This window comes from Coregonus lavaretus, assembly GCF_964263955.1.
Source record: "Coregonus lavaretus genome assembly, chromosome: 4".
Lineage (NCBI taxonomy): Eukaryota > Metazoa > Chordata > Actinopteri > Salmoniformes > Salmonidae > Coregonus > Coregonus lavaretus.
In genome coordinates this window covers 52,402,343-52,412,944 of record NC_139991.1, presented here as the reverse complement: position 1 = coordinate 52,412,944, position 10,602 = coordinate 52,402,343, and the positions used below count along the sequence as shown (strand labels likewise).

General features: G+C 41.3%; 1 pseudogene across 1 annotated transcript in view; it reads right to left on the bottom strand.

Annotated features, from left to right (window-relative positions):
* Positions 1-9,084, bottom strand: part of LOC311127712 (paired box protein Pax-8-like) — a 14,638-nt pseudogene extending 5,554 nt beyond the window's left edge. The window contains exons 1-4 of the transcript in view: positions 9,063-9,084; positions 4,118-4,283; positions 3,678-3,876; positions 3,381-3,456 (exon numbers count right to left, since the gene is read on the bottom strand). The product of the transcript in view is annotated as a paired box protein Pax-8-like (transcript). The remainder of the gene's footprint in view (positions 1-3,380; positions 3,457-3,677; positions 3,877-4,117; positions 4,284-9,062) is intronic.
* Positions 9,085-10,602: the final 1,518 nt, after the last annotated feature.

The following is a 10,602-nucleotide window of genomic DNA, read 5'->3' as shown; positions in this document are numbered from 1 at the left end:
CTCCCATCCTTACTTTTTTAACGTTGGTTTTGCCTTGCCCCAAAACAATGTTTTGTTTTTTGTCCACATTCTTCTCAGTGGTGCTTTGTCCTCATAGCATATTCAGTTCCAGCTTTCCCCAAAGGGAAAACCCAGATGGGATCATGCTTGGGTCACAAATAAAACTATGAACTGCATTTAAAGGCCCAGTGCAGTCAAAAACATGATTTTCCTGTGTTTTATATATATTTCCACGCTATTGGTTGGAATAATACTGTGAAATTGTGAAAATCGTAATAATGCCATTTTAGTGTAAGAGCTGTTTAAAAAGACTGCCTGAAATATCAGCCTGTTTTGGTGGGAGGGAGTTTTGACCTTCCATGGTGGCATCACCATGCAGTAAATTAGTTAACAGACCCATAAGAAAGAAAGTTCCAAACCTCTCTGCCAATAACAGCTAATTTTCAGTTTTCCCCTCTCCACTCAAACCACTCCCAGACAGTCCTAGCTAAATTCTTGCTTAAGAAATTGCTATTTGCTAAGAAGCTATTTTTGTTTCTTTTTGACCATTTTAATTGAAAACAATCACAGTATTGAGATGAAAATGGCTGCTTTGGACCTTTAAGTAAGCTGAACTGAAAGGAGAGACATCATTCATCTCTTTCTCTGAAACCCCATCTTAGGATGCCATAGCCTGTCTCAGTGTGAGTGTCAATGGATGGGAGTCTTACCTGCTACCATGCCAGTGATGGCGGAGGATGAGTAGCCTGTCTGGCCACTGGAGGGGATGTGAGGAGGGTAGCCGGGGAGAGTGGAGCTCACCATGTCCCTTCCTGAAACAGAGAAGGACAAAACACACAATGTCAGCCCTTCTCAGGAGGTGGATATACAAATAAAAAACAAATCAATTCTTTGGCAAAAATTAAATCTGTGTCATGTACATGAAATCATATCAGTTACCATTCCACCATATTGTACCATTATATACAGCAATTGATGTTCCTGTACAGAACTGCACATGGGGTTTGGTGTGTTGTGGCAGGTGACATGATAAGAGAGTGTAGGCTACTGTCCGCATGAACCCCCTACAGGGAGTGGCAATGGGATGAGATGAATGCTTCATTACCTGCTATGAGAGACTGGCTGCTGAACTGGCCGTACACTGGTGCATGATGGGAGAATGAGTTGAAGGCATGAGGGAAATGGTTGGAGCTGCTGCAGCTGCTACTGATAGACACAGGGGCTTGCAGTGACTGCAGCTCCAGAAAAGCTGAGTTGGCCACCACATTTGGAGAGGGGCTTGTGCTGGTCACCTCTGGGGACATTTCCTGTTTCAGACAAAGTGGGAGGGGCTGCAGGGGGTCTGAGGTGGCACGGCCAGTGGGTGGGTGGATGGGTGAGAAAATGAAATAAAATGGAATTAACTGATATGAATGAATGGATTAACAAATACACAGCAGCAATAGCCTGTAAGCTGATTGCTGAAATGAATATGAGTGAATGGGTACTACATCGTGTTTGATGTGTTTGTGAACTGCGCTGCGGATAGACATACAGCACATCTTGTACATCTGTTAAAATTAAACTTGAAAGGGGTGCTTTGGGCAGCTCGTGATAATAAGACAAATTAATTGCACAACGCATCAGCAGGCACGGCAAGCCTAAAATGTGGCTGCACCTCAGAGATAAACATAAATTGCTATGATAGCTCAGTCGGAAACCAAGATCTATAATCAGATTGATGACAACCGCAGTTGATACAGTTTAGAGTATACATGCCTAAACAGACTGCTATTACAATCACAGATTATGAATGCATTATTACATTCAACATAACTGTCTTTCTGAACTGGGTCTTCAAATATGCTGATGGAAAACAATGTTTCCATGTGTCAGCGTGTTCAGTTTTCCCTCTGCTTCATCTTTGAGCTCGGATATTTGTGCAGAGTGAGAGGGCAGCATCCATCGCAAGAGTCTTACCTGTCACCACAGTGTAGCCCTGGTGCGCTGCCAGATTCCGACCAATAGCAGCACTCGATGTTGAGAGGCTGGTCCTTCCCGTCTTCTAGACTGCCATTGATGAGCGAGAGAGGGTATACAGTCTGTGGAGGACAGAGCGGATTAACCATTTGTGTGTTGCGTGGTGTGAGAAGAGAGAGAGGGAGAGAAAAATAAATTGACAAAGAGAAAGAAAGACAAAGAGAGGGATAGAGAGAGTAATTTGGGGGAGTGGAGTTAATCAGGATCCACCGGCTCTCAGTGCCAATGTGCCATGTAGGCTACTGTACCTGCTCGTCTTGCTGGCAGCAGCAGAGCTGAAGGAGTCTGGGGGGGTAGTGATGGCGGTCGAAGCCACAGTCCAGGTGCTGCGGGGGGAAGTGCTCTGTCTCAGCTGCTTTCTAGGAACGCCCCCACTGCCCTGAGAGTCCACACTGTGTCTACAGCTCTCCTGGTCACCTGAGAGAGGAGAGAGAGAGAGAGAGAGAGAGAGAGAGAGGAGAGAGAGAGAGAGGAGAGAGAGAGAGAGAGGAGAGAGAGGAGAGAGAGAGAGAGAGAGAGAGGATGAGAGAGAGAGAGAGAGAGAGAGAGAGAGGAGAGAGAGAGAGGAGAGAGAGAGAGAGAGAGAGAGAGAGAGAGAGAGAGAGAGAGAGAGAGAGAGAGGAGAGAGAGAGAGAGAGAGAGAGAGAGAGAGAGAGAGAGAGAGAGAGAGAGAGATGAGAGAGAGAGAGAGAGAGAGAGAAGAGAGAGAGAGAGAGAGAGAGAGAGAGAGAGAGAGAGAGAGAGAGAGGAGAGAGAGAGAGAGAGAGAGAGAGAGAGAGAGAGAGAGAGAGAGAGAGAGAGAGAGAGAGAGAGAGAGAGGAGAGAGAGAGAGAGAATTATATTGAGAAGCTGCTGAGTCTATTTGAGTTTGTGGGGAGGACTCATTCAATTGTGAGAGTGAATCTTATTTAATCTCATTTAATAAAAAATTATCTTAAAATGTGAGAGGACATTTTGGGATTGCATGAGAATTTGAGGGTACTTACTGTCGTCATGGCTCCTCTTGCCCTCTGGCTGGACTGTGGGATCCCCAGCAGGCCACTGATGGAGTAGGTGGAGCCCAGGGAGTCGGACTGGGGTGACTCAGGGGGAGTGACGGCTGAACTGGGGACTGACAGACAGACAGACAGACAGACAAGGGAATCGGACCGTTATTACTCCAATATTATCGTTGACCATTAGCGCTTAATCTTACGGACCATTAAGCATGGAGTTTCTTTAGGCTTAATACTGCATGATCAGATCATAATGCTGGACCTTAGTGAAGGCGTGTGTCTGTGCTTAGAGTGGGGGAGTGTTAGCGTTTTGTTAATCACAAGCGTGATGGATGTGAGTGTGTGTGTGTCTGTGTAGAGACTCACTGAGTATGTGTCCTGGCTTAGGCCTTTGCCATCCAGAGGCAGATTGAACGGCTGCTGCACCTTGGTTCGGATTATTCTGGAATAAAGAGCCGGGATTAGAGAACAGTTGTAAAATCTATTGAACCACTTCAGTGGGTGAACAGTGAAAAATCACAGAATTTACAACTCTTTTTCTTCTGCCTTGTCAATTTCTATACACTTGTCTTACATTACTAAAGAGATCACAATTGTTCTTTGAAAGGTCCACTCTGTGACATATTGGTTTACACATAGCATCATGTGGAGGTTAGTTGTTACCTGTTGATAGAGCTGACACTGGGCACGGTGTCACTGTCACACACCCCCTCTGCCAGCAGCCTGGTCTCTGATCTCCCAGGCAAACATGGTGGGGTTCTGACGCTTGTAATCTGCTATTTTATCAACCACCTTAGGAGTGGCCACCTTGGGCTTGGAGCCCCCAATCACTCCTGGCTTGATGCTGCCAGTCTCATAGTAGCTGGAAAAGGACAGCAAGATTTGTTACATTAGAAAGCAATATAGTGAATGTGGGTGGTCATCATTTTGATTGAACAAAAAGAGGTGTTTACGGTACCAATGCCATACTGTATAGTGAACCCAGAATGTTTTAATAATGGGAGACCATGGTTCGTGGTCGAAGTGTTTTGAGAACACAATGGAGGGCCATTAACAGTATAACCCCATTGTGTAAAGTTGTAAAAGTTTGATGAGGTGCTCACCGTCCCAGGATCTTGCTGACACAGCCGTGGCTGACCCGGAGCTGGCGGGAGATGTCACAGGGACGCACGCCCTGGTGGGCCATGTCCACGATGCGCTGCCGGATCACCTCCGGAAGCGGACGGCCGTTCACAAACATTCCGCCTAGTTGATTAAGACCCCCATGACCTGGGGGAGGAGGGGGGATGAAACATACATAAATGTCATGGAACCTGAGCTCACTACCACCCACGCTACCACCCACACACAGCACTACCTCATACAGAAGAGACACACACACAGGGAGGGCAGACTGAAACGGAGTCTGAGCTGGTTTTACTTGTCTTCAGGCTATTTGGTCTGAAACAGGGCTTACTTGGCACCTAATGTTCTTACATAGATATGACTATGACATACTATAGACAGGTAGAACAAAATAGATTAATTAATTCAATCAATCAATCAAATATTATTTAGGTGTCTACTGGCAAAACTATTTTCAGAATGCAACAAAAAATAGGATAAAAAAGGTGGGTCATTTGGATTTGCAAGAGAATATGTAATTGAACCTGGTGGAAAAAATTTAGCACACAGCAAACAAGAAGTTAAGGACAGCATATTATTTATCTGATTTCTTCACAAAATTGTGTAGGTCATGAACCAAAAAATTTGCATTTATTTCCTAGAATTTGTTAAACTGCATTGTTTTCAATAAAGTTAATTTAAGTTAGTTTTTTATGTTGAGGAGAGGAGACAAGCATGTTTGGCGAGTTCAAGTTTACATATAATTGATATGAACGTTGGATCATAAAATAGTTCACCAAAATATAAGTAACCCTAACCCGGGTACACAGCGCAGAAGGGCTATATAAAAAGGATGACTTCAGCGATGTGTATGATGCACCTCAGAACATATTTTGTCAATTTATCATGCATAATTCATTGTTGTTTTAAAAGAGTGGTAAAAGAGGGTAACTGACCAATTAAGTCGGATCTAGCTAGAAATTTGACAGCTTCTGGTCTAGACAGCTCTGTGTATGTCTTCCACATTCTAGATGTTCTCAATCCTGGTTCTGACCTCTAGATTCCTCTCTCCGGGTTTGGGTTTCCTATGGGACACACAAGGCAGCGAGAGCAGGGTAGTAATTCCTCGTAGAGAAAGTAAGTTTATCCTAACTTTGATATAAATTAATGTCACATTAAACGTTATAATGCGGATAGATTTAGATTTTTTAAAATGTTTATGTCAGAAGTTTGGGGCCTATAGGATAGGCATAATTTAGGCATATTCTGGCACGCGGCGTGGAAAAACAGCTCACATGCACAATGATCCGCTATTGCCATAATTTCGATTTCAACATGCCCTGAAGTGAGACTGTCTAGGCTACAATTCTACAATTCTATAGCCTAAATAACACAGTCAATTATTTATCATTATGTTATGTTTTGGTTAATTATTCGTTTAAAATGTTTGTATATGTGCGAGGTCAACGGGCTCCTCCTACACAGCAAAGTTCAATGTGAAACCACCTCTTTGACTGACATGTATAACACATTTATTTTCTAATGAAAAAAACATTACAATTACGCAAAATAAATATCAACCATTCGTTGCTTATATATTAGACACATTTACATTGTGAGAAAGTCGACCATTTCCAATGACTGTTTTAGGTCATCATCACTCAAATAGGCTATCAATAACTTGATTCACCCCGCACAAATGCTATAGGCACATCGATGGGCGGCTGTCGGTAGTCAGTTGGTATAATAAGGTTATTATTCTAAAGACAATTGAGAGTGATTTAGGCTATATGGCAGATTTGTTCATCGTCTGTATTTGAACTATAGGGATTTCATGAAATAGTGATTCCTATTTGGCCTAGGCCTATACAATTCTCATGTTTCACCACTTATACGCTCAGGATAATGCGCATATTCATTTGTAGAAGAACATTTATTCCCTTGTGTCCAGGCTGAAATGAATACCATAGGCCTACACCAGGGAATAGGCTACATGTTCTAGTTATAGTTGGCCATTTTAATGTAAAAAAAAGAATCGAAAATCTACTTCTTTATGTGAGGACTTGGAAATGCAGCTGTGGAGAGGTTTTGCCATTGCATTTTGAAAGTTGTCAGCAGCTACTCTGTCTTTCTATGGACTGCATCAGTGACTTTGTAAGAATCCCATTGCTTTTAATTTAACCCATTCAGCAGCTTGCTTCCCCTCGCTCTTTTCTCAGTCCTTTCCCAGCTTTCATTTCCACATCAAACAGAGGCCGGACGAGGCTGGGTGGGGAACAGGAGCACTATTAACGGTGCTAGCGGAGTGTGTAAAAATCTCCCCGCCAAGCTTCACCAACCTGCAGGATATTAAAGCCGAGCAACCCCAAGGGAATAAACACACGCATATACACACGCGCGCGCACACTCTCTGTTCTCTCTTTTCTGTCACACATACACACACACAAATCACTCATACTGACTTTTTTATTCTAATTGCACAATTATAAGCCTATATGGTCTCCATATATGCGCCATTTATAAATATGCCATAACTTCTTCTATAGGTTGTGTCCCTTGAAATAATTAATCTTTATGGTTTTCCCCATCGAAATGGATTCGAATTTATAATCCTCTGTAAAATGTATTATTTTATTGGTTCTAGACCTCAAATGTGTCACTGTCAACGGCTACCACCCGGTAACTAACTATACCGTGCATTTTAGAGGCTACATAGTCATGGAACACTGGTCACTTTAAATAATGTTTACATACTGTTTTACCCACTTCATATGTATATACTGTATTCTAGTTCATCCTTTTACATTTTTAGTTATTTAGCAGACGCTCTTATCCAAAGCGACTCACAGTAGTGAGTTCATACATTGTCATACATTTTTCGTATTGGTCCCCCGTGGGAATCGAAGCCACAACCCTGGCATTGTAAGCGCCATGCTCTACCAACTGAGACAACTGTACATACACTTTTCTTCAGATACTACATATTCTATCCATATACTGTCCATATTATAATAAGCATTTCGCTACACCCGCAATAACATCTGCTAAGTATGTGTATACGACCAATACAATTTGATTTTTGATTTGATTTGATTTGAATTATGCGGGAAATAAGCCTAATGTTATAGGCCTACTATAGGCCTACCGTTTTCGATGCATATTTACGAGAACATAATCTACAATGTAACATAAGGAGCCGTCAAAAAATGCCTGAGGAAATATCTGCCATAAATTGCTTTTTTTGCTTATATTAAATAGAATATACACGAAATATTGAAGAACCTCTTACTTTCATGAAAACCATGTTGGTTCCATAAGAACTTCAATAATGCACAATTTCTGTTACACTGTTTTGTTCCTATACCCTTTCGTTTTGTAAGTTATATCCCAATAACTCACCATTAGGTTATGGAATCAATGTGTGGCCAAACTGGCCAAGATTAGCCTTACCCATTATTTAGTCTAAATTCAAAATAAGATCGTTTGTCTGTGGTTTGTCCAACATTGTTTGATTTGCATCACAATTACTGATAACACAAGAAATTAAGACTATGTTTAACATAAGCAGGTGTTTGCTCCTATGCTCACAGGCCATAAGCTACAATTATTTATCAACCACTAATTTAGAGATCGAGCCTACATTTGACAACTTGGTTGACTATCCAATACTCCTAACAATTTTAAACAATATTTATTTATGTCACCTTTTTATGTCACGTAATTTGATTAGATCCATGACCCAAAAACCTTTGAGGTGCAATGCGGCACTATAACTTCTGAACGGTGATTGTAACCCCTGACAGAGGGTGCTATGATAACATGAAAGAAGATGGCTCGTCTGAAGCGACAAGAGGGTGTCATAATTTATGCCTCGGGGTAGACCGGGTGAAACGTAAACAAGCCATACCATTCAGCTCCCCACGGTTCCATCATTAACGCGATTGAAGTGACAATGACCACGGATTGGCCCAAATCTATATCTGACAGCTAAACTAACGTCCAATTAACTTCCCAACCTCTCCACGAGAGAAGGAAAATCTATTAGTTCACCCCGGATTTCTGTATAATAAACACATACCCGAATTATAACACCAGGCTCAACGTTCAGAATTGTTGGTCAATCATTGATAGTTTGCTTTCGTATAGGCCTAATGTTACATTCATTAATGGACATAACTTTTACAAAAATCACCCTGAAATTAAGGAAAATAAATCTAAAAACAATGTAAGCCTATAAGGACAGGTGAACATTAAGTTATTCAATTAGTGATCATTATGGCTTTCATTGATTGAGGTTATTGGCCTTCCTATCTCTACTCTGATGCATAGAGACCAATTACTGCATAAACAGCCATGGGCTACTTCTAGAAACCATGCTAATGTCTTCTGTAAAAGATATTCCAACAAAACAGTCTGTTTCTGTTCATAAAGTTGAATAACAATATGAATAATGTCAATTTATTAAAATGAAACAACAAACAATATTTAAATGTTCCCTAATTCAAAGCAGCCGTAAGCCAACATTTCGTTGGTGCACAAATCCAGTTTATTATCAGCCTAAATCACATTACTTGAAAGCAGTTCGTTTTCATGCCATTAGAATTCCCGATGAATAATGTTAGATATTCCTACCGAAACTTGATTGGAAAATATTGACAGGCACGTATTCCGTTGTCAACACCTATATGAGCATAAACTTTTGGCATGACAAAAATATTTTGTCATGCCTCTATTGCATTATATTTTGCTTGCTTTGACAATTACATATTTCATATTTATGAATGATTTCGGCTTTTTAAAGAAAAATTTCCAACAAATATCAAACGGGTTATTTAGGCTAGCCTATAGCCTATTTGAGTGATGCATGCGTTTATCTTCTCTTTACCGGACAAAATACTATATACAGCAAAACGAGGGAAGGGGGTCTCAGATCTTGTGTTTTACCTCGTCCGGTGATGTTGGACATATCTCTGAGGTCTTGGTCGTTGGGTGTCCTTGCCAAATGTAAGAGGGTCCACGCGCTCTCTCTCTCCCAGTTAATTAGATGTTTTTAGTCCATGTGGGGCCTCGCTTGGCATGAATGTGTTCCTGAGTGCACTCTTAAATGCGCTGCAAGAGGACATTGTAATAGTTAATATGGGTTTCTTATGAATACCGTGTGGTGATGTTGTGTTTCTTTAGTGTGCCTATATTATTGTCCGCGTTGCAGTTTTAAGTTGAGTCTTCCGTCCCTGTTCGCCCTCTTATTTTTCAAAAAAAGTATATAGGTCTGTAACATAACAAAACAAAAAACACTTTTCACTGTTTATCGTAGCCTATACTCCGTAGTAGGGTAGCTTTGGATCTTTGTTGGGACAACTCTCTCACACTACTCAGCGAATCTAACGGGACTCAATAGACTAACAAACGATCAGCCAATACACTGCTCATTGTTAAGCTACACATCTACAACCATTTGTTAAATATTTTAACAACCATTCACATTTGCTAACACATTGATGTATCACTTGAATAGCCTTTTGAACATTGCTTTTACAATCAAAAGCACATCATTGGTGCAAAGAATTACCTTCGCCTTGCAGAAAAAAATGTCCGGCCAGATATCCTTATATTATTATCCAATGCTAGACCACACTGGAGAAAATGTAACCTCGGCGGGGGAGATCCAAGTCAATCGTTGATAAAGCGTCTGTTATGATGCTCTCTCAACAGTCAGAGGTGGTGTAACTGTTTAGGACCTGCTACTAATTCTGTGCGAGGTTTTATCCAACAGATGCTCTCCGAGGCGCGCAGTGGAGACGGTGCGCCGCGGCCATTGGATGATGGAGTCGAGGGGGGTGCAGTAGAACGAAGGACGAGGTGTGGCTATTTGAAAAGAGGGTGTCACCCTTCCCAAAGCCACATGGATGACTGATTTTGTGGTTTGAGTGGCATTCCACCCAACACAACACACTGACTGAGCAAAACAGCAACGTTTACGGAAACACTCGTCAAGGAGCGGGTTTGTTTTCATTCACCCCCAGCGACAGCTTCGCTTTGATTAGATTGTGTACAAGATGTGACACGATTTCCGGGGGTCTGTGAATTCAGGTTCACTTGGAGTACACTGTTTTCACACACAATTTGGTAGGCCCTACTTGATTTGTTGTGATCTGTCATAATTTCTGCTATCACACGACAGGTATAGGCCTATGTCCCCTTATTTGAGTGATAAAATGATGAATGAATAGGCCTATACCATGTCAGATGTTGAAGATGTTTAAATCATAAAGTTTAAGTACATCAGATATAGTGTATTACATAGACCTACTTACAGTCATAATTGAAGGATACCTAGGTTAGCTTTCTGTTTCGTTTCAGAGGACTGAATTAAATTAGGATGAAAAAATTATGGATCAAATAAAAGGTTGCATAGGCTATTGCTAGTATTTTATTACTTTTTACACAACTTTCAACCAATTAAATATGGATCAAATAGGCTATG